The following is a 22,909-nucleotide window of genomic DNA, read 5'->3' as shown; positions in this document are numbered from 1 at the left end:
GTCTCGAACCAGACCTGAGGCAGCAGCAACAGCCACAGCAATGAGTGGTGAAAGTGCAAATGCCTACTGCACCCCAGCGTGCCACCTGCCTTATTTAACCCTCGCAATTGTATAGAGTTGGTGTCACTATTCCCACCGCACAGAAAAAGAAACAAAATCCCAGAACAGATAGAAGATGCCCAAGGTCACAGAGCTAACCACTGGAAGCGCTGCCCTGTGAGCATACGTGTAGTTGTCTACAGAGCTCTAGAAGACAGATGAGCCACCAGGAAGGGTCACTGCAGGCAGGGACAATACCCAGGGAAAGGCTTCACTGTGGCTGGGAAGAGTGCAGCATGTGCACCCAGCAGGAACCCAGGTGTGGGGCAGGAGAGGCCGCTTGGGAGAAAGGAGCGACCACACACCGAGTCCTGCCTCGTCCTGCCTCGTCCTGCCTCGTGTGCACCTGGCCATGTGTTGGCGCGTGGTGTCATTATCCTGCCCACTCCGTACAGGACCCCTGTGAAACAGAAACTCCTCCTGGTTTTACAGCTGAGGTCAGGGAAGCTCACACATCACAGATTAAATAATCAATTCAAACTTACTGAAAGAACAGGAGAGTCCAAATCTATTTGCTTAATCCCCAGACTAGGGCTTTCTGCACATGTCTCAAAGCCTTTGGTGCAGCTCCAGAGGGAGTCACCAAGAAACACCACCAGCTGGAAATGTGACTCTGCTCCCGATCTTTGTCTGCATTGGCGAGACACCCGCCGCTCTGGGCCGGAATCCCTCATCTATGAAAAAGTGGGTAGATGGAGACCATCCTCAAGGTCTCTTCCAGCTATAGAAACAGAAACTTCCAGTCCTTAACTTGATGCTGTGTGGGTGTGTGGCTGAAACTCTGCTCATGGAACAAGTTGGACAAGCTGCCCTGGATTGAAACCCACCCCGTCCCTGGAGAAACAGGGGTGGCCTCCCTCCCCTGTGGCAGGAACCTGCCGCGCAGGACTGAAGCCTGGCTCCTGACGAAGATCGATTCTTCTCGATGCTTTCTTACTGTTCTTCGTGTTTACAAAGTGTCTCCCTTCTGGCGAACGGTGACTTGAACAAGCAGCCCGGAACCCTGAAGGCGCAGGGTGACCACAGCCTCTTGCAGTGTTTCTCTGTGTCTCTTTCCTTGGGTTCCAAAGCCCTTACAGGCAGGCTTCTGGACAGTGAGTGGGGGTTGGCTCTGTTGCTATTTGCCACAGGTGACATCAGGGTAAAGGATGGATTTGGGGTGAGCTGTGAGTAGGCTATTATCCACAGCACTTGGGGTGTGAACCCCTTGGTCCCGTGTCATGGAATGGAGGAGTCCGGGAAGGTGCTGAGAGACGTCTGCTGGGGAGCCTATTCCACCTGCGTGCTCAGACCCTGGCAGGAGCCCTTGCCAAAGCCCAGGGAGCTCCTGGCTGTCCCCTCTCATGGCACTCAAAACCTGCCCGAGCCTGCAGTCCAGCCTTGCCCGGCCGAGCCCAGTCCACAGAGCTTCCTGCCCTCAAGCTGCCGGTTAACAAGTGAGCCCTGTTTTCCAGGGTCTGAAGCTGTTCAGCAGAAGTAAAAAGGCCTTTAGACAGAGCCAGCAAACATGTGCAAAACACATCCCTGTGCCAGGTGGTTCTGGGGTCACAGAGATTGTTGTGGGCTGGATTCAGTCCTCCTAAATTTCTTCTGTTGAAGTCCTAACCCCTAATACTCAGAATGTGACTGTATTTGGAGATATGACCTTTAAAGGGGTAATTAAGGGAAAATGAGGTCATTACATGGCCCTAATCCAATCTGACTGGGTCCTCACACACGCAGAGGAGATTCAGGACGAGGAGACACCTGGGGGACAATCCTGTGAGGGCACAGGGGGAACACACGTCTAGAGGCTGAGAAGAGAGTCTTCAGGACAAACCAACCCTGCCAATACCTTCTACTCTCCAGAACTGTGGGAAATTCCATTTCTGTTGTTTGAGTCATGCACTCTGCGATATTTATCGCAGCCCAAGCAAACTAATAAAAGACTGATACAAAATCAGCCCTGAGCTCTGAGAATCACTGTGTAGCAGGAGATGCCAACACGTAAGACATGATGTGTTCCATTGGGAAGGTCATACACCTGTCCTCTGACCACTCCACTCCCCACTCCGGATGCTGGTGGGGCCTTTGGCGTTTGGTGAGGCCTCTCTCGTGTCTTTGCCCACGGAGCTCCCTCCACGCCTGTGTTCAGGCCCCAGCTCAGGAAGCTTCCCAGGAGAGTCAAGTATACACTGAGCCTGTGCGGGACAGAAGTAAACTAAGACAGCTTTGATGCTTTAAATTACTCCTCCTACAATTACTGTGATCTATCCACCTCTTACGTCTGACATTCTAAAAGCAACTTGGTGTGTGTCCATCTGTCTAGAGAGCTCTTAAAGGGCATTTTAGCAGAATGATCACTTTAGAGACTGCAGGCATGTTCTCACAGGGACATTAGTAACAGCTGAATCAAATGCTTTTTGAATGAGTGATGTATTGGATGCATTTGTTATTATTTTACTCTATGAACTATAAAGAAAGATCGATGTCACCTAAACTCTTGGGCAGGATCTCCTTTTCTTTGCTCTATAATGCATGTCCCCTGGCAAACTCCTACTCATCTCTCAAAACCCAACCCAAGGGTTTGTCTTTCTGAAGGCCACCCTGTCTCCACAAGCTGAGCTGATCAGCCCATCCTTAGAACAATCACTTGTTAAACCCAATGACAAGGGTGCTGTGGGCTATTTGTGTCCCTCCGTAACTCACACATTGAAGCCCTCACCCCTAATGTGATGGGATTTGGAGGCAGGTCCTTTGGTAGGTGACTAGGTTTAGATGAGGTCGTGAGGGTGGTATACAAAGCCGTTCTTCACTGTTCTAAAGACACACCTGAGATTGGTTAATTTATAAAGAAAAAAGGTTGGATTGGCTCACTGTCCTGCAGGCTGAGCAAACATGGCGCTGGCATCTGCTCCGTTTCTGGGGAGGCCTCAAGGAGCTTTCACTCATGGTAGAAGGTGAAGTGGGAGCAGGCACGTAACATGGTGAAAGCAGAAGCAAGAGAGAAGGAGGAGGTGCCACACACTTTTCACAACCTGCTCACTATGCAAGGACAGCACCAATTCATGAGGGATCTGCCCCACGACCCCCACACCTCCCACCAGGCCCCCCCCAACACTGGGGATCACGATTCAACATGAGACTTACAGGGGTCAACATACAAACTGTATCAGGTGGAGCCCCATGATGGGATTAGTGCCCTTAGGAAGAGGAAGAGACTCCAGAACTTTCTCTCTGTGTCACTTGAGGACACAGCCAGAAGGCAGCTCTGCGTGGACCCTGAAGCTGGACTTCCAGCCTCCAGAACTGTGAGACATAAAGGTCTGCCATTGAGGGGGTTCAGCCTGTGGTGTGGGATTGTGGTAGCCCTAGTGAGGCACTGGCTTGTTAGATGGAAACTTCTGGAGCTAAAGGGCTTTCAGCTTTGCACTCAGCACCTGGTCAGAGCTTGGACATCCTCTCCTAAAGACTTCCCTAAGCTTGGGTTGAATTCCCTCAGCTGCCTGGATGCCACAGACCATGTCTGAGAGCTTGAAGCAGCTGAGGCGGTTGTTATTTAAATTGGGGTTTGATTGTTTCAGTTCGTTTTACTCTAGAGGCAGGAAAAACAGTGACAGTTCTCACCCTGCTGTTTTAGGGAGTGAGGGAAGGCAACCACCCCTGATTCGACAAGAAGACCATTCTTAAAGGTCGTCAAAATAGACTTAGGGAAGCAGGCCTGTGGTTCCTTGACGCTCCTCCCAGGCCTTCCTGTTGGTACCAGCCACCAGCATCCTGCAGGCACCGAGGGGGTGGATGTGGACTCGCTGCTTGCAGCCCGCCAGCCTGCTAGCCCAGTGTCCCAAGTCAAAAGTCATAGCGACATGCTGGAAAGACAGTTTACACAGGATGAGTGGAAAAGGGGGCGTCTCTTCTGCCCATCAAAGGGTACACCCACCTGTGGTATTAAAGGATTTACAACCAGCCTCAGAAGCACAGCCAGAGCTGCTCCTTGGGGTCTGTCCGGTGGGAAGAGGCCCTCCTGTGGCTCCCCACGTGGTAAACAGCTCCAACTTCCTGCAGGGGTGTGGAGCAGCCCAAAGGCCACACTGATAAAAAAAAAAAAAAAAAAAACAGCCCCATTTCTGATCCAGAACTCTTGGGTAGAAAGTGACTCCACGTGCCAGTATGGGCACCAGGGTGAGACCTCACCTCTATTAAAAGTAAAATAAAAATGAGCTGGGTGTGGGGGCTCACCCTTGTAGTGTCAGCTACTTTGGAGGCTGAGGCAGGAGGATCGCTTGAGCCCTGGAGGTAGAGGCTGTAGTGAGCTGAGATGGCACCACTGCCCTCCACCCTTGGGGACAGACAGAGACCCTGTTTCCTCCCGACCAAAAAAACAAAGAAAGAAAGAAAGAAAGTGACTCAATGTGGAGAGAGGGCATGAGGGCATCAGAGCTGGTGGGCAGCTCTTGGACCTCCGGTGGGTCTAGGGCGTGAGCTGCTTCTTCAGGTTCTAAGGCTTCTCATTGGGGGTGCCAGGATTCATGCACACTTTTTGCATTTTGTTGGGGGTTGGGGGAACGCTTGTGATGATTCTCACGGAAACAGGCCAGCTTCTGTGACCCACTAATTATTTGGGCACCCAGCTTTTTCCTAGACTGCCTTTCAAATTTAGTACACTTACATTTGGCCCTTTTTTCCTAGTTCCTTTCGAAATGTTCTAGGTTTGACTTCTCTTCTTGTTTCTCTCCTCTAAACTGCCTCCTGTATAAAGTGGGACACAGGCCCCTTCCAATGGGTGACGCTCTCGCAGACCACAGTTGGGACCTGGCACCATCTAGTGGCGCGCAAGGAGCTGCCAGCTTAGCATTTGAATAGCTAGGTACCAATCCAAGCTGTTAAGCAATGAGCTTGAATACAAAGCTCAGGCATACGTGGGGGCTAAAGGATGCGCACAGGGAACATAGAGTGCGGAATGCAGACACCGGAGACTCGGATGGGTGGGAGGGTGGAGGAGGCGGATGATGAGAAATTCCTGAATGGGTGCACCGTACATTTTTCAGGTGGTGGATACTCTAAAAGCCCAGACTTCACTACTATCGAAGATATTCCCGTAACAAAACGGCATTGTATCCCTGAAATTTATACAAATAAAAAATTAATACAAAGATAAGAAAACAAAAGCAGCAACAACCACAGACACCTCACGCATGTGCGTCCTGCTCACGGGAACGGGTCTGTGGTTTTGCCCTGTACGGGTTCTCGGGAGGACAGTGTCACCGCCCGGCAGCCAGGCCCCATCAGGCTGGAGGTCTTCAGTTCTATCTCTGGCCCTGCTGTAGAAGAGGAGCTGTGAGCAGGGTGTCCTGGTGTCACTCAGGGGTGATTGGTGCCATTCTCCACCTTCCCGGTTTCTTCTCCTGCCTACTGCCTGCTGTGAGAACAGAACTCAGTTTTCCCACGGGCTTGGCTCTCCATGGGAGCGCAACTCCCCAGCGCATGAGAGCCGCTCTCGGTCTGAGATGCCTCAGCTGCGGGTGTCTGCCCTGCCAGCAGGGCAGAGGATGGGGCTAGACTGTCACCATCTCTCTGGTCCATCCTCAGGCTGAGTCAGTGCCCCTGCGGGGAACCCAGAACCTTGATTTCTGTACCTGGCAGGTGGTTCTGAGACAGGTGGCGGCTGCACGTAGGGAGGAGCCCGTTGGGGAAGAAAAATGGCCCCGACTGGTAAATGTGGGTGCTTGGAGTATTGTTGGTTATCATCCATCTCACACTCTCCGCCAGAGCACACACTTTGTGTTAGTGAGTTCTTGTGTCAATATAAAAGATTACCCAAGGCTGGGTAATTGATAAAGAAAACAGGCTTCATTGGCTCACAGATCTGTAGGCTCTACAGGAAGTGTGGCCCCAGCATCTGCTTGGCTCCTGGTGAGGCCTCAGGAAGCCTCCAATCATGGCTGAAGGCAAGGGGAGCCCGCGCTTCACCTGGTGAGAGAGGGAGTAAGTGGGGGAGGGGTTGCTTTGAAACAGCCAGATCTCTCTGAACTCAGAGAACTCACTCACTATCACAAGGACAGCATCAAGCCACCCATGAGGGACCCACCCCCACGACCCAAACACCTCTCCCCAGGCTCCACGTCCAACACTGGGGATCACATTTCAATGAGGCTTGGAGGGGATGCACAACCGCACCATATCACACTTCCCCAATTTCACACCCCAGGAATTTGGGTCAATCCTTCCCAGCAATATATGACTGTCTTTTGCATGATGGGGGGCTTTCTGCAGAGAAAGGTATGTCCCCCCAACAAATGGCTTAGATCGAGCTGACGTGTGATGGGGGTCTCAGTTTTTGCTCCTTGCGAAAACAGGCATTTCTGCTTTCTCTTTGGGCACCCAAGGAAAGATATTTGCTGCAAACACAAACCAAAAGAATGGTGTTCAAGAGCTGCAGAGAAGGGGAATCACAGCACCCCCAGCCTTTGAGTCCTGTGGTGTTTGGGGATTTCAGAAGCCACAGACATGGCGAAAATGTCCCATGTGAGGCTTTTTCCAGTCATCCCTTTGCTTTCACAGGATGAGAAATAATGCTCCTGAATGTACATGGTGAGGCCTGAAGAAGCTCTTGGGAAGAAATGTGCTGTGGAATGTTATTAAAACATGGTTAGAACCCAGGTCTCTATGGATATGCATAGTCCCACATATGAACAGTACACTTAGATCATTATTCTTGGGCTTACTATTAATAGTAAAGTGTGTTCATTTCCAGGTTGATCAAAGCTGTCAGAGGATAGGAGAGCTCTGTGGCCGAGTGAGCTGTTTCTGGAGCCAGACGTGTCCTCAGCGGAGCCTGAGGTCCCCTGCTCCTACTGGGTGAGTCTCTCTGAGCCTTGGTTTTCTTATTTGCAAAATGTGAGAAGGTAACAGTCCTTTTCCCGTGGATTGTTGGAAAAATCAAGTGAAAGAGTGCATCACGTCTGGCACATCATGTGCTAAATAAAGTTTGCAGTTATTATCTGAAGACAATAGAACTCACTCAAAGAAGTCCAAGGAAATCAATGTAGATTTTTTTTTTAACTTTAAGCCCTGGATACATGTGCGGAATGTGCAGGTTTGCTACATGGGTATACATGTGCCATGGTGGTTTGCTGCACCCGTCAACCTGTCATCTAGGTTTTCAGCCCTGCATGCATTACGTATTTGTCCTAATTCTCTCCCTCTCATTGTCCACCCCCGACAGGCCCCGGTTTGTGATGAATCAAAGTCACAGTGAGCTATCATCTCACACCGGTCAAATGGCGATTATTAAAAAGTCGGGAAACAATAGATGCTGGCGAGGCTGTGGAGAAATAGGAACGCTTTTATACTGTCGGTGGGAGTGTAAATTAGTTCAACCATTGTGGAAGACAGTGTGGTGATTCCTCAAGGAACTAGAACCAGAATTACCATTTGACCCAGCAATCTCATTATTGGGTATACGCCCAATGTAAATTTTTAACAGGTAGGTTGTTTTTGTTGAAAATGATCCTCTTTAGGCTAAAAGCAAGAACTGTTTTATTTTTCTTTTTTTGGCTCAGATTTTCATTAGAAAAGAAACCTCCCCAGAGGTGAGGAAGCTAATGAATGAGAGGAAAATTACAACGGTGGGGAGTCATTACATTGGAAGGCCTCTGTTGGGACAGGGTGGAATAGAATTGCTGCACTGCCGCAGCCATGGAACCGTTAGAGAATGCCTCTCCCGGGACTGGACAAAGTGATGCAGGCTAATTTTCCATGGGTGATGTCTGCAAAGCTGCGAGGATGGGTCCTGTTGGCTCTGAGGCCTGTGCTTAGGTGACTGCTGTCTTTCCATATGGAAAATCTCCACTGAACATGGGAATCATGGCCACGGAATCCTTCACACCTCGTGATGGTCAGGCGCACTTCCTCGTTCATTGCCCTGAAGTCCAGGCAGCAAAAGGCATTGACCTGTTGAAAACATGAAGGTCAGTCTGATACAACCAGAGCTTTTCTGAGCCCCAGCCATTGGACAGCCTTGTTGGTATGATATCCACCCATTACCATTATGAGTACTACGGCTCCAGGAATGAATAGACTTTAGCCTCTGCAGGGGCAACATGGCTCAAAGAGCCCTGGATTCAGGGTCAGAAAACCTGGTTTTAAATCCTGTTTTACAGACTGTGTGATCTGCAGAAAGTTTTAAGCCCTGCGTGCATTAGCCCTCCAGAAAGAAGAACTTTCTCACCTCCATGCATTTTTATGTAAAATGAGGTAATAAAAACTATTCTAGGCGATTACAAATAAGAAAACAAAATGTACATGAAGTTTTGTTGTACAATGCTTAATGTGTGTATATAGATACATATATACACATACATATATGTGGATGTATAATGTATATATACATACACATATACACATGAAGCATTGTACAACTGATATATAATATTTATACATTGTACAACTTATAGAATATATGTTATGTCTGTCTCCAGGGGACAACGTAGGTCACTAGCAAGATGGGAGAACATGATTCGGCCAATCCAGCTAGCATTCATTTTCTCAAACAGATTTTAAAAACTGCTATTGCCTTCTGAGGCTTTAACTTCTTTATTCTAACAGAGGCTATTATGATTAGGATGAAATAATACTTCAGTTATTGAACAATGACAAACCATTGCCCCCACTAATCTATCTTTATGCAGTTTCATCCATGCAACGAACAATTATTTACCAAACCCCCCCCCCCCTTTTTTTTTTTTTTTTTTTTTGAGATGGAGTCTTACTCTCTCACCCAGGCTGGAGTGTAGTGGCAGGATCTCAGCTCACTGCAAGCTCCGCCTCCCAAGTTCATGCCATTCTCCTGCCTCAGCCTCCTGAGTAGCTGGGACTACAGGCGCCCGCCACTACGCCTGGCTAATTTTTTGTAGTTTTACTAGATACAGGGTTTCACCGTGTTAGCCAGAATGGTCTCGATCTCCTGACCTCGTGATCCGCCCGTCTCGGCCTCCCAAAGTGCTGGGATTACAGGCTTGAGCCACCATTCCCTGCCCATCTTCCTATTTTTGGAGGGACAGGGGGATGGGGGTTGCCCAGATTGGTCTCAAACTCCTGGGCTCATGTGATCCTCCCACCTTGGCTTCTCCATGTGCTGTGATTACAGGTAAGAGCCACTGTAACTGTCCTATCCACCTTCTGTCCTGCATCTGTGGATGACCTTTTTGTGCTGGCCACACCAAGCCCTCGCTGTGTGCGCTGTCCCCTCTCATCTGCCTAGGGGAACTGAGCAGCACTTTTCTCTTCTGCACCAATGCAGTACAGAAATCCTGCCTGAGCGCAGAGGGACCAGGAGAATGGACATTCATAGAATTACTAAGCAGCTCCTCATAATTTTAAAATTTCTCTCCTTAATTGAATTTTTGTGTGAAAATGAAGCCAATGAATAAACTTGGCAAATCTTTTGAAGACTTTTAGTAAATCAGTGTTATAATTTAAGTGGTATTTTCAATGTTTTATATACAGTATTTAAATATATCTTTGAATTATGTCAAATTTGTTTACTTATTTTAATAAATGTGTTTATATGATAGTACTAATCAGGTGAGCTAGGCATTTTATGGTGGCAAACAAAAAAACTCCCAAAGCCCCACAAAATCTCAGGAATTAGGACAAAAGAAAATAAAAGGGGGTTAGCAGGTGTGGTGGTGCATGTCTGTAGTTTCCAGCTTCTCTGGAGGCTGAGATGGGAGGATCACCTGAGCCTGGGAGGTCAAGGCTGCAGTGAGTCGTGACTGTGCCACTGCACTCCAGCCTGTGCAACAGAGCAAGACTCTGTCTCAAAAAACGAAGAACAGAAAAGGTTTTTTGATCTCTGTTTCTGTTTGTTTGCTACAGCTACCAGGCCAGAGGGGCTGGCAAAGTATCCCTAAGGATTATTACAATCTTTAGGGACCCACATTTAAGAAAGCCCATTGCAACATGCACTCCTAAGGGGGCTGTCCGAGGAAAAGGAAAAGTAGCAAAGACTTTTAAAACTCCCCCCAGAGGCAATGTGCAGCCTTGGCTTTCACAGGTCATTGGTCAAAGCAAGTCCGATGGCCAGGCCTAACTTCAAAGGAGACAGAAAGTACAATAATGCCATGGAATATTTGTGAAAGGCCCCAATGGCATCGTAATGAGAATGGATTCCATTACTAGCACTTTTATAAAACGTGTATCTACATTTTATGTTTTAGGGTGCAGATGCTCAAATCTTTGTTTTAAATCCCGAGTCTCCGGTTTTCCAAATACTATCACCTTACTCTACTGTCTTTGTTAGGAACCTTGTCTGCTAACACAGTCTGCCTAATTGGTACCCTTTCCTGGTGTGGGAGAAGCACAGCCGACAGCCAGTGTTTCGGTGGCAAGAAGTGAGTTGTGTGTGCATTTGGGGTCGGCAAATGCTTCATCCTGGGTGGAGAGGATTCCTGAGCAAGTTCAAAAGGTCAGCAAAGCATGGCCAGGGGAAGTGTGGGTGACTTTGGAGAGGAGAGTGACTGCAGGGTCTGTAGTGGGTAGAGGAACCCTTGAAAAGGTGTCCGGGAGATGAGGTGCCTCAGCAGCCTTAGGAGATGCTTGGGTGGTGGCGGGGGGAGGAGGTAGGAGCACCAGGCTGCACAGAGCCCATTCCACGCCTGCTTCTGCCAACTGCCAGCCTGGGATGCTGGGTGAATTCCTCAGTTTTCTAAAGCACAGTTTTGTTATCTGTAAAATGGAAATAATAAGAGCAATGCAAGGATTAGATTGAATTGACGCATGTGATATCCTTAGCACACTACCTGGCTCAATCAACGACAGCCATGACTGGATCAGATTCTGCTTGGTTACGGTCAGCCGTATAATTAACCCTCCTCTCTCCACTTGCCCCCCCGCAAAACCCAGAGCTAATATTAAGAAGCTTTGATTGTTCTAATCTGCTCTTCCCCTCCTCCAAGGGAATAAATAAACTCTCCACTGGCTTTAAGCCAACAGCCACCCACACCTTGACCGCGTGAAGTTTCTCCTTGTCTGCCTCCCCATGCACGAAACAGGCACCACGGGATGTGTTTTCACTGTTCCAGTTTTCCATTTTCCAGGCCAAGACGAATTGACAGAACTTCCAAAACACTTTGCAAAGACAGCGAGTGCACAAAGCTGCAGCTCACAGCCCTGTCCTGTGGCCTGGAGACAGGATGCACGCTGAGCTGCTGGGAGGAGGGACAGAAGGAAAAGTGCCTGCAGCTGCAGGAGCACCCACTTGAGATGCCTCCTGTGTTCAATCAAGTTCAGAGTAATTGCTTCCTCACTCCTCCTGGCAAAACCGGTCAACTTGGCACAGTGACAGCTCCTTGTAGAGTTTTTCCAGCTGATGTCATTGTACCTAAGGTCTGCCAGGGACCCAGCTAACACGACTGTGTTCCACCGGCATCCAGACCTCCATCTTTGAATAGGAGGAATTCAAAGGCCTATTTTTGTGAATATGTGGCAAAGATCCCAGGCTCCATGGAGGCCTTTTGCACTGGAGACATGGTGGAAAATTAAGCCCCACAGGTAACTACCTACCTGCACGGCATGAGACCAGCTGATTAGAGGACTAAATGGGTAGATCCGTGGAGGGGATTGAGTAAGCGTTAACATACAGCCTTCTTGAAGCTAAGTGAGACTGCAAGAGCCAGGGGTTATTGCGCACAATTGTGTGAGCTGTGTTTTGCAGCAGGTGTCTGGGGAGCTCAAATCCACCCACAAAGGGAAACCTTTCTGACTTGTACAAAGGGCCATAAGTGATGGCTCGAACCTGAGGATCTACCGCGCAGTGAGTGTGGGGCTGGAGAGATGGGTAAAGGAATTGACAATCTAGAGAGAGGAGAGACTAACATCCAGCAGCACGTTAACTGTGTGAAAGCAAACTAAATATGGCCTGAGAGGGACTCCGTACTTCTATATTTGAGTCCTTGTGGATGAACTGTAACCTAGCTTAATAGGCAGACAACATTGAAAAGGTTACCTGGGGCCGGGCGCGGTGGCTCCAGCCTGTAATCCCAGCACTTTGGGAGGCCGAGACGGGCGGATCATGAGGTCAGGAGATCGAGACCATCCTGGCTAACACGGTGAAACCCTGTCTATACTAAAAAATAAATAAAAAAAAAAACTAGCCGGGTGAGGTGGCGGGTGCCTGTAATCCCAGCTACTCAGGAGGCTGAGGCAGGAGAATGGCGTGAACCCGGGAGGCGGAGCTTGCAGTGAGCTGAGATCCGGCCACTGCACTCCAGCCTGGGCGACAGAAGGAGACTCTGTCTCAAAAAAAAAAAGAAAAGAAAAAGAAAAGGTAACCTGGTACTCTGCACCTCCAGCAATAGCTAAGTCTTGGCGAACCTCAGCGGCCCTAATTCGACCAATTAAACTCTGCTGAGTGTTCAAACTGTGTTCAAATAAGGCACACGCAGAGCTGTAACCAATCCAGCTGCTTCATACCTCACTTCTAATGTCTGTACATCATTCCCCACCCCACCTGCCTTTTTTTGTCTATAAATCTTCTTCCACTACTTGGTTGGGCTGGAGTCTGGGTGAACCTGCTGTGATTCTGGGGGCTGCCCAATTCTCGAATTGATTATTGCTCAATTAAACTTTAAATTTAATTTGGCTGAAGTTTTTCTTTTATCAACTGCTACAGTATTTCAGTTTAGTTTCTTTCTTTTTTTTTTTTTTGAGACGGAGTCTTGCTCTGTCGCCCAGGCTGGAGTGCAGTGGCCGGATCTCAGCTCACTGCAAGCTCCGCCTCCCGGGTTCCCGCCATTCTCCTACCTCAGCCTCCGGAGTAGCTGGGACTACAGGCGCCGCCACCTCGCCCGGCTAGTTTTTTGTATTTTTTAGTAGAGACGGGGTTTCACCGTGTTAGCCAGGATGGTCTCGATCTCCTGACCTAGTGATCCGCCCGTCTCGGCCTCCCAAAGTGCTGGGATTAAAGGTTTGAGCCAGGGCGCCCAGCCTCTTTCTCTTTTTTGGAAACTAATATGTACTGAGAGTCTAGTATAGCAAATGCCATGGTGGGCATTTTACTTATATAATCTCAGAACTGCTTACGAGCTCCCTGCAAGACAGATGCTAGCACCGGGCCCGCCGTGTGGAGGGGGAGACGGAGCCAGGGATCCCTGACCAGAGGTAGGTGCTCAAGCAGCGGGCCTGCTCAACTCGAAATCATGGGTTTTCCTTCACATTGATTGCTCTGTCCTTCTTGAAGGACTGCTCAATGATGCATTTTATTTTCCACCCTGCATTCACAGCTATTATGTAAATTTTCAAAATAGTCTGTTTCTGTGAAATGGCAAAAGCATGATGAGAAAGTGCATTGAAAGTGGCTAAGTCTTACAAAGATGGCATTTTAAATAACATCATTAGACACTGTTGCACAAAGTGCTATAGTTATCCCTTGTTAGGATGCAGTGAACAGGTCCTAAAGTTGCTTTTTCCCTTTTCTGCACAAGGACCAACTTGGAGACATTTAGGAAAGAAAAGAAAGAAAAAGATTTCTCTGACTAGCTTCTCCAGACACAGGCTAGCCACGTGTTATGCCATCAGTACCTGTGCTACCTCCAGACAGAAGCCACCCTCATGAAAAGAGAATTTACTTTTAAAAAAAATGTGCTGGCCGGGCGCGGTGGCTCAAGCCTGTAATCCCAGCACTTTGGGAGGCCGAGACGGGCGGATCACTAGGTCAGGAGATCCAGACCATCCTGGCTAACACGGTGAAACTCCGTCTCTACTAAAAAATACAAAAAACTAGCCGGGCGAGGTGGCAGGCGCCTGTAGTCCCAGCTACTCGGGAGGCTGAGGCAGGAGAATGGCGTAAACCCTGGAGGCGGAGCTTGCAGTGAGCTGAGATCTGGCCACTGCACTCCAGCCTGGGCGACAGAGCCAGACTCCGTCTCAAAAAAAAAAAAAAAATGTGCTACTGATTCAGTGGGCACGAGAATCTTGACGCTCACTGTCAAGTAGATTCTACTGCATCCAGTGTCTGGCGCAAAACCCAACAGTGGTGCTTTAACTCAAGATTTCCTTTAGAAGGAGGCTAAAGAAGTTGATGAGGGGCCAGGTGCAGTGGCTCACACCTGTAATCCCAGCACTTTGGGAGGCCAAGGCTGACGGATCAGCTGAGATCAGGAGATAGAGACCAGTTTGGTCAACATGGCGAAATTCTTTCTCTACTAAAAATACAAAAATGAGGCAGGTGTGGTGCCATGAACCTGTAATCCCAGCTACTCCAGAGGCTGAGGCAGGAGAATTGCATGAACCTGGGAGGGGGAGCTTGCAGTGAGCCAAGATCACGCCACTGCACTCTAGCCTGGGTGACAGAGTGAGACTCCGTCTCAAAAAAAAAAAAAAAAAAAAAGAATACAGAATTGGAAGAGGATTACTGAATCCGTCCTCTAGAAAGAAAAGTAGATATTGTTTAAAGGAAATTACAAAAACATTTACATGTAACAACCTAATAATTGCATAGTAATCATTTAAAAATCTTTTGCCTCTACTCTTTCCCCTACTATTCAAGGAACAATGAATCTTTCTGTAGACTCTGATTTCACAATTATTGCAGAAATGGCCAAGTGCGGTGGCTCACACCTGTAATTCCACCTGCTTGGGAGGCTGAGGTGGGAGAATCACTTGACCCAAGAGTTCAAGACCAGCTTAAGCAACATAGTTAGATCCCAATTCTCATAAGAAAAGAAAAATTATTGCCAAAATGCTACAAGATGTTGCTTGAGCTTGGCTTTGAATATCAACAGCAAAGCCTAGAAAATGAACCACGGAGAATTGGCACCGTGCCTTGGATTGCAGGGGAGGAGCGATGATGTCAGCGCCCTCATCGATACAGTGATGGGCTGGAATGTGCTTGCTGAGGGAGGAGTCAGTGGGTGGAGGGCAGCATCTTGAGGGTTGGGGCAAAGATTAGCCAAAGCAGGAGACTCAGAGAGACAGGAGAGGATGGGGGAGCTTGGACAGTGGAGGCCAGCTGTGCCAAGAGTGTGGTGAGCCTGGGCAGGGGCGTTTGGCAGCATCGTACGAGGAGCTCCCCGGTCAGTGGTCCTGGGATGAAAAAGCTGTCTGGGTGCTGAGAGAGCTCTGAATGTGAAAAAGGAGATCAGTGTCCTGATCCTGAGCCTGCCCTAACTCCTGCAACTTCAGGCAGGTCATGTCCCGTCCAGCTCCGTCAACCTTAAAAGGGGTGGGGGAGTTGGATTGAATGCCTCCTGGGGTTTCTTCTAGATCAAATCTATTCCGTGTCAACTGGAGGTCACTGGCTGTTTGGGAAGAGCCCTGAGGATGAAGGCCAAGGGAAGGGGTGGAGTTGGAATTGGTGAAGAGGCAGGAAAGGGAGAGAAAGATGGCTTTGGCTTGAGGAGGGTCCCAAGAGCCATTTCTTCCTGCTGGGACCCTCAGGGATGTTTGGAGTCTTGGGGGAAGCATCTAGAAAGTGAGGTGGGGTTCACCATGGAGGAAGGGAGGGAGGACACAGGGAGGGTTGAAGGTGCTGGTGCAGGGAGATGGGTATTTGTGGGAGCAGGAGACAGGAGACGGGGAAGTGAAGGAGAAACGTGGGACATTAAAGGAGCTTCACTCGGATGGGTTCCATCTTCCCAGCTAAGCGGGAGTTCCAGGGAAAGCACAGAGGACACCGTGTGGGGCTAATGGCATGGGGGAAGCATTAGGAATTAAGGGCCAATGCATCCAGCATTTCCAGAAAAGCATAAAGAGCCCCGCTCAGAATGGAGAGGCTGTGGTTACGGTGAAATTCATGTCCTGCCTTGCTGATTTTTCTCCTGGATTCTAGAAAATGGTTATTATTGCTCAAGCATGAGGTTAAAATTGCCATCATGTCTCTGATTTATGAGTCACAATGTGGCCTGTTGTGATCTGTATGGGGTAGGGAGAGTCTCTGTTCCCATCAGCAGTGGGTTGTGTCTCCTTGCTGTGGGGTGGGCCCCTCCAGCACACAGCCTATTGTACCCGTTTTGGGGACCTGCATTTCGCTTCAAATACCAGGAATCCATCCTCATGTTACTGGATAGAGTAGTCCAGGTTCCTGGTGTTTTGAACAAAGAATCGAACAAAACGCACACAGCAATAAAAGAACGGAGTAATGAAAGCACAGATTTACTGAAGAAATTAGGGGTGGGAGCGCACTTGAGCAAACACCTCAAGAGCCTCCTTAATGAGGGTTTCTGTTGAGCTAAAGAAACTCAGCAACATCACTTGGTGCCCTTTAGAGGCCTCTAATTGGCTACACCCCATGAAGGATTGGCCTGTGACTAATCAGAGGCTGAAGTGGCTTGTTACTATGCGAGTGAGGATGTGGCCTATAAGCTGCACCTGCTGCTCTCCTGCTTATACGAACTGGCTGCACCTGCTGAGCCCCGTTCTCCTAATTCCCTATTCTCGTGCCACATTCACACTCTGGGAGTGCTCCTCAATTTGGGCTCATTATGAGTAAAGAGGAGGAGCTGAGGCCTTGTTACCACTTCATTGCAGAGACAAAAGCATAAACAGTATTTACTAAGCATGTATTGAGCACTTGTGATGTTCCAGGCACTGCTCTAAGTCCTGGGGTGCAACAGTTGGAATGTATCGCCTCTAAAATTCAGGTGTTGCCAATGGGATGGTGTTGAGAGGTGAGGCTTTCAGACGTGATTAGGCTGTGAGGGCTGCTCCCTCGCGAGTGGGATCAAGGCCCTTCTAGAAGAAGATTGGCCCAGCATGTGGCTGGCTTGCCTTCCTGTGCTCACCACCTGAGGACGCAGTCTTCCTCCCCTCTGGAGGGTGCAGCCTCATTTGAGACCAAACCTGCTAGGGCCTTGATCGCGGACTTCCCAGCCTCTGGGACGGTGAGCAATCCATTTCTGTTCTTTATAAATTGCCCAGCCTGTCGTATCCTGTTAGCACAACATAAAACAAACTCAGACTTGGGAATACGGTTGGGGGCAGGGCGGGTGAGGACCCTGCTCTACAGGAGCTCATGTTTTAGCAAATTTAAAACCCGCTGCTGTACGTGCTCAAATGCTAGTTCCTTTTGGAGCAGGAACATAGCTGAAAAGAGGGATTGAATTTCAGCACGGAGGGCTCCGGCATCTACCTGGACTCTGGCCAGCTTTTCTGCTCCTCACTCCGAGATGAAGCAGTTTTCCATTTTGATTGGGCTCAGAGATTCCAGGCGCGATGCCTTAGACCTGTGTGCTCATACATTCTGCTTGATCTTCTGAGGTGGGAGGGCAGAGTCAGAAGGCTCCATCCCCATTTGGAATATCCCGGTCATCTGAGGCAATGGCTGCTGGTCCAGCCTGAGTCATCATTTTTCCCTGAGGAAAGGAGACGATCGCTCAGCTGCTCAGCCGCTTTGCTCTGGCTTCGCCGTACCCTTTTCAGATGTTTCAGAACTCTCTTCAGGAAAATGAAAAGACGCACCCAGGGAGGCGTTCAGCAGAATAACCTCCAGAGACGGCCACTGTTAATAGCAGGAGACAGGGGCCGGGCGCAGTGGCTCACACCTGTAACCCCAGCACTTTGGGAGGCCAAGGCAGGCGATCACCTGAGGTCAGGAGTTCGAGACCAGCCTGGCCAACATGGTGAAACCCCATCTCTACTAAAAATAAACAAACAAACAAAAAAATTAGCCGGACACAGTGGCACATGCCCAGCTGCTCAGGAGGCTGAGGCTGGAGAATGGCTCTAACCTGGGAGGTAGAGGTTGCAGTGAGCCAAGATCGCGCCACTGCACTGCAGCCTGGGTGACAGAACAAGACTCAGTCTCAAAAAAATAAAAAAGAATTTTTTAAAACCCTAAAACAGCAAAAAGATGCCCTGAGCACAGGAAACATTCGTCCCAGCACTTCTGGAGCAGACTGCTTTAAAACTGGGCCTCCTCATCTTCACAAACACAAAATCCAACGAAAACAACACATCCTACCCATGGGTATAAAGCATAGATCCCATCCCGTGGGGACAGTGTTGATTAGGAAGTGGAGGACAAGGAAGGCTTCCTGGTGGAGGAGGCTCTGCGGCAGGACTTGAGGCATGAGGGTGAGTGTCTGGCTCTGGGCAGGACACAGAGGCAATGCCAGGGGCTTGGACGGGGGCTGTCACTCGGCCTGTGGTCTTTGCCCTGCGATTTTGCTCTACGGCTGCCCTCTTGCTCCTGAGAATTGTTACATTGGTTTTCCTCCACCTCAAGGCAAGTGTTTTGGTGATAGGCCAAGGAAAATACCCACTGAATACAAAGCAGGCTCCTAGAATATGCCCAGAGAGCACCACAGCAAATGCTGTCTCACCAGTGCCGCACCAAGCAGCCTGTCTTGGTGGCGCCTGACGCCCTGGGTGCCAGGGCACGTGGCAGTGCCACATTGCCGGGGGTTCAGCCTCTGCGGGGCTGCTGGAAAGGACGGACAGGCCTGGCGGGCCTCCTCCAGCCCCAAGTTGGGACATTTCGAGTCTACCACACTCGGAGAAGAATCGTCCAGCCCTGGGAACAACCCCAGTCCCCTGGGGTGAGCTCCGAGGGCAGGTGCCTTGATGCTAGTGGAAGGAAGGCGTGGGCCGCCCAGGAGCGGGGGCACCTCAGTGCTATCCGAGGAAAACACGAGTCTAGAGGACCCTGACTTAGCTCAAGCCTCCCCCAACATCCAAATCCCAGCTGGCTGGATGACTGCGGTCCTGCAAGATGAAGGAAATATACTATCACCTGAGATTCCAAACAGGCGCCCCTGGGTGGGCTGACGGCCAGCCGGTCCCCAAGGCCTCTGTCACAAGCTGGGAAGGTGACCTCCAAGCCAGGTGGCCCTGTCCCACCTTCCCCTGTGTGATGGACTGAATATTTGTGCCCCCAGATTCATCTGCTGAAATCCTGACTCTCAATGTTTGCTCTCAGGAAGTGGGGTCTGGGGAGGTGATGTGGTCATGAGGGTGGAGCCCTCCTGAGTGGCGTTTGTGCCCTTATAAAGGGGGCTAACAGTGAGAAGAGGACACAGGGAAAAGATCCCATCTTCCATTAAGGAGACAGGTCATCACAGACACGGATCCCAGGTTCAAGCGATCCTCCTGCCTCAGCCTCCCGAGTAGCTGGGATTACAGGTAGGCACCACCATGCCCAGCTAATTTCTGTATTTTTAGTAGAGACAGGGTTTCACCATGTTGGCCAGGCTGGTCTCGAACTCCTGACCTCAGATGGTCCGCCCGCCTCAGCCTCCCAAAGTGCTGGGATTACAGGCGTGAGACACCGCATCTGGCCTAATACTTTTTTTTATAGATGGCATTTTTAGGCTCATAGCAAAATGGAGAGGAAGGTACAGAGAGTTCCCATAGACTCCCTGCACCCCCAGAACGTCCCCCACCAGAGTGGTGCATTTGTTACAACTGATGAACATCTGTTGACCTGTCATCATTACCCAAGTCCAGTTTACCTCAGGGCTCAGTCTTAATGTTGTGCACTCTGTGGGTTTGGACAAATGTGTAATGACATGGACCCAACATGACAGTATCATGCAGAGTAGTTTCACACCCCTAAAAGTCCTGTGTTCATCCGTCCCTCCCCACTAAGCCCTGGCAGCCATGGTCTTTTTCCTGTCTCCATAGTTTTGCCTTTTCCAGAATGTCATAGAGTTGGAACCATACAGGATGCAGCCTTTTCAGACTGGCTTCTTTCCCTTAGTAACCTGCAGTGAGTTTCCTCCATGTCCTTTCATGGCTTGACAGTTCATTTCTTTTAGTACTGAGTAATATCCCATTGTCTGGGCCGGGCGTGGTGGCTCACACCTGTAATCCTAGCACTTTGGGAGGCTGAGGCAGGAAGATCACTTGAGGTCAGGAGTTCGAGACCAGCCTGGCCAACATGATGAAACTCCATCTCTAATAAAAATACAAAACTTGGCTGGGCGTGGTGGCAGGCAACTGTAATCCCAGCTGCATGGAAGGCTGAGGCAGCAAAATTGCTTGAACCTGGGAGGCAGAGGTTTCAGTGAGTCGAGACCGTGCCATTGCATTCCAGCCTGGGCAACAAGAGTGAAACTCCATCTCAAACACAGACAAACCAAAGAACAAATCCCATTGTCTGGATGTACCACAGTGTATTTATCCATTCACTGACTGAAGGGCACCCGAATTGTTTCCAAGTTTCGGCAACTGTGATTAAAGCTGCCTAAGCATCTGTGTGCAGGTTTCTGTGTGGACCTAAATTTTCAACTCCTTGGTGGGTAAATATCAAGGAGCACAAGCTTGATCATATGGGAAGAGTAAGTTTAGTTGTGTGTGTGTATGTGTGTGTAACAGTTAGCAGGCAGGAGTGCAGTGGCTCTTCACAGGTGCAATCATTGCACACTACAGCCTCAAACTCCTGGGCTCAAGTGATCCTCCTGCCTTAGCCTCCTGTGTAGCTTAGACTACAGGCATGCACCACTGCACCCTAATTTTGCAAGAAACTGCCAAATTCTCTCCCAAAGCATCTGCACCATTTTATGTGCCTAGCAGCAATGAGTGAGAGTCTTGTTGTTCCCCAGTCTCCCCAGCATCTGGGGTGGACAGCGTTCAGGGTTCTGGCCACTCTACTAGGTGTGCAGTGGTATCTTATGGCTTCGTTTGCATTTCCCTGATCACCTAGGACGTTGACATCTTTCCATCAGCTTGTTTGCCAACCAGGCCACCTGTTCCCCACACAATGACAGTGTCCTACGAGGCAGTTCACAGGGATCTGAGCACCGGCCTTGTTCTCAGGGTCCCTGAAGTTAGACTGTGGGCTTCTTGAGGGCAGAAGCTTTTCTTTCCTGTCTGCTCCCATTACCTGAGTTGATTGATACCCTTCCCTGAAGATTCCAGACACAGCCTGGTGAGTACGAGCCAAGTCCATTGTGTGATCATGCAGGCTGCGGTTAACTCTCTGAGCCTCAAGCTTCTCATCTGTGAAATGGGGAGAACAGGAGGACCTGCTTCATGGAGCTGGTTTGAGTCGTAAATGCTCATTAGCAGTATAGAGCTTGTCACATGGGAAATACTTAGAAAAGGTTAGTTAATGGTGACGATTATTCAATTTGCTTTTGGAGGGATGACCAAATTCTATTAGTCCAAAGAAGAGCTGACTTTGGGCAGGACAGCCAGTACCATTCTTTGGTGCCAAGAAACGTGAAGCCCAGCAACTAGGGTGCCTTCTTGCCTTGTTTTATAATTTTTGTTTCCAAAGTAGATGGCTAGGATGATGGGTAGAAAAGGTTAAAACCAACCAACTAGCCCATGGTGGCAGCCAAGCAAACTTAAACCCCCAAAGCCAGAATTCAGCTGGAAAAATACACAGTTCCAATGTAAGAATTAAATTTAGAGATGAAGAAAAGTTACCTAATTTTGGGACTTTACCCAGGAATTGAGCTCAAATAGCGGCAATGGGGTCAGCTGGTTAATAGAAGGCTGGTTCCTGTGTGGCTGCCTCACTTTCTCCACGCTAGCCAAGGCCAGCCTGGCCTGGCGTCTTTCCTCACACCATTAACACAGACAACTAATGAGATGTTGGAACAAGCCCAGAGAAAAAAACTTGTTTAGAGCACTTCCTCCCCACTTCACCGGCACAAACATCTATTCTGGGTTTGGGCTCTTTTCCAAGTTGGGTTACATGATGATAAACAACAGGTTATTTTGGCGAGTAAAATTTTAGCTGGGTACTTCGCAAAACAATTAAAAAAAATTTGAAGAAACTGTGAAGTGGAAAAGTTAGAGGCAGAAAGAATTGTTGGTCGTTCTAAAAGTGTTTTCCACTAAGCTTCTTGTTTATTTCTTGATGTTGTGGAAAGACCTTCTTGGCCACGTTTTTCATGAGTTATCTGTGTTTCTCATAGATTTGGGGTCTAGACTATCAATTATTTATCTTATTTGAAGGATAAAAGTGGAAAGTTCAAGAAATCAATAATTAGCTGGCTTGAATTTGCTGAGAAATTCAGAACAACGTTCACAACTAAAATTTAGAAAGTAAATCAACAGAATACGAAGAAGTAATTTAACCCAGAATGACAAAATGAAAGGATGGTTCCCATGTAACCTCATAAATTTCCTGCTTGATGCATCTCAAGTCTCTGATTTCTAATAAAATTCTCATGAGAACATAGTATTGCTCCATAAAAACTCCTGAACTCTCCCCCATGAGAACGGGCTGGTTTATAAGGGTGCATGGGTTCAAGTCTGTGGTTTACTTATTAAAAATTTCTCAGTAAATATATCATGGTCCACTGGAGAGCACCCCTCAATTGTGGGGAGGCCATGTATCATTTCTGCTGTCCCTAAGTAAGAAGAAAAACAAGAAGCACGCCAGGAACTCTCCGAACCAGAAAAAAATGGGAACCTTTATTTTTCTAAAGAAAATTCTAAGACTTTCTGTTTACCTTTGACCCAAAGATACCTCGTGGGAGTTTCACATTTGCTTTGTGAAAATCTGAGCATTCTTGCCAAAAGCGTTGACAGGCAGTCCTGCGAGGGGCGAAGGAAGCTTGGTTTGGTTCCTGCCCCTGTTGTGGGTCAAAGCCCTCCTGGGGAGCACAGGGCAGAGCAAGGCTGCTGAGTTGCGGCTGCAAGTGTTTCTGAGGAAAGATGTGCACTTACACGTAGTCGCAAAGGTAGTAAACTGTGGCTCACTCACCTTTCCCCACATGCCCGCCAACTGGAAAAATAACGTTCACTCACGTTGCGCTTTTAATCTGGGCCAGTTACTGCTAGAAGCTTTGTGGGTCCCCCCTCACTCAGTCCTGCACACAAGCCTATGGCACGGTCCATTGTTATCACCTTCATCTTAAAGAGATGGAAACTTCACCCA

Source organism: Piliocolobus tephrosceles, chromosome 7, assembly GCF_002776525.5.
Source record: "Piliocolobus tephrosceles isolate RC106 chromosome 7, ASM277652v3, whole genome shotgun sequence".
Classification (NCBI taxonomy): Eukaryota; Metazoa; Chordata; class Mammalia; order Primates; family Cercopithecidae; genus Piliocolobus; species Piliocolobus tephrosceles.
This window is presented reverse-complemented; position numbering follows the sequence as displayed.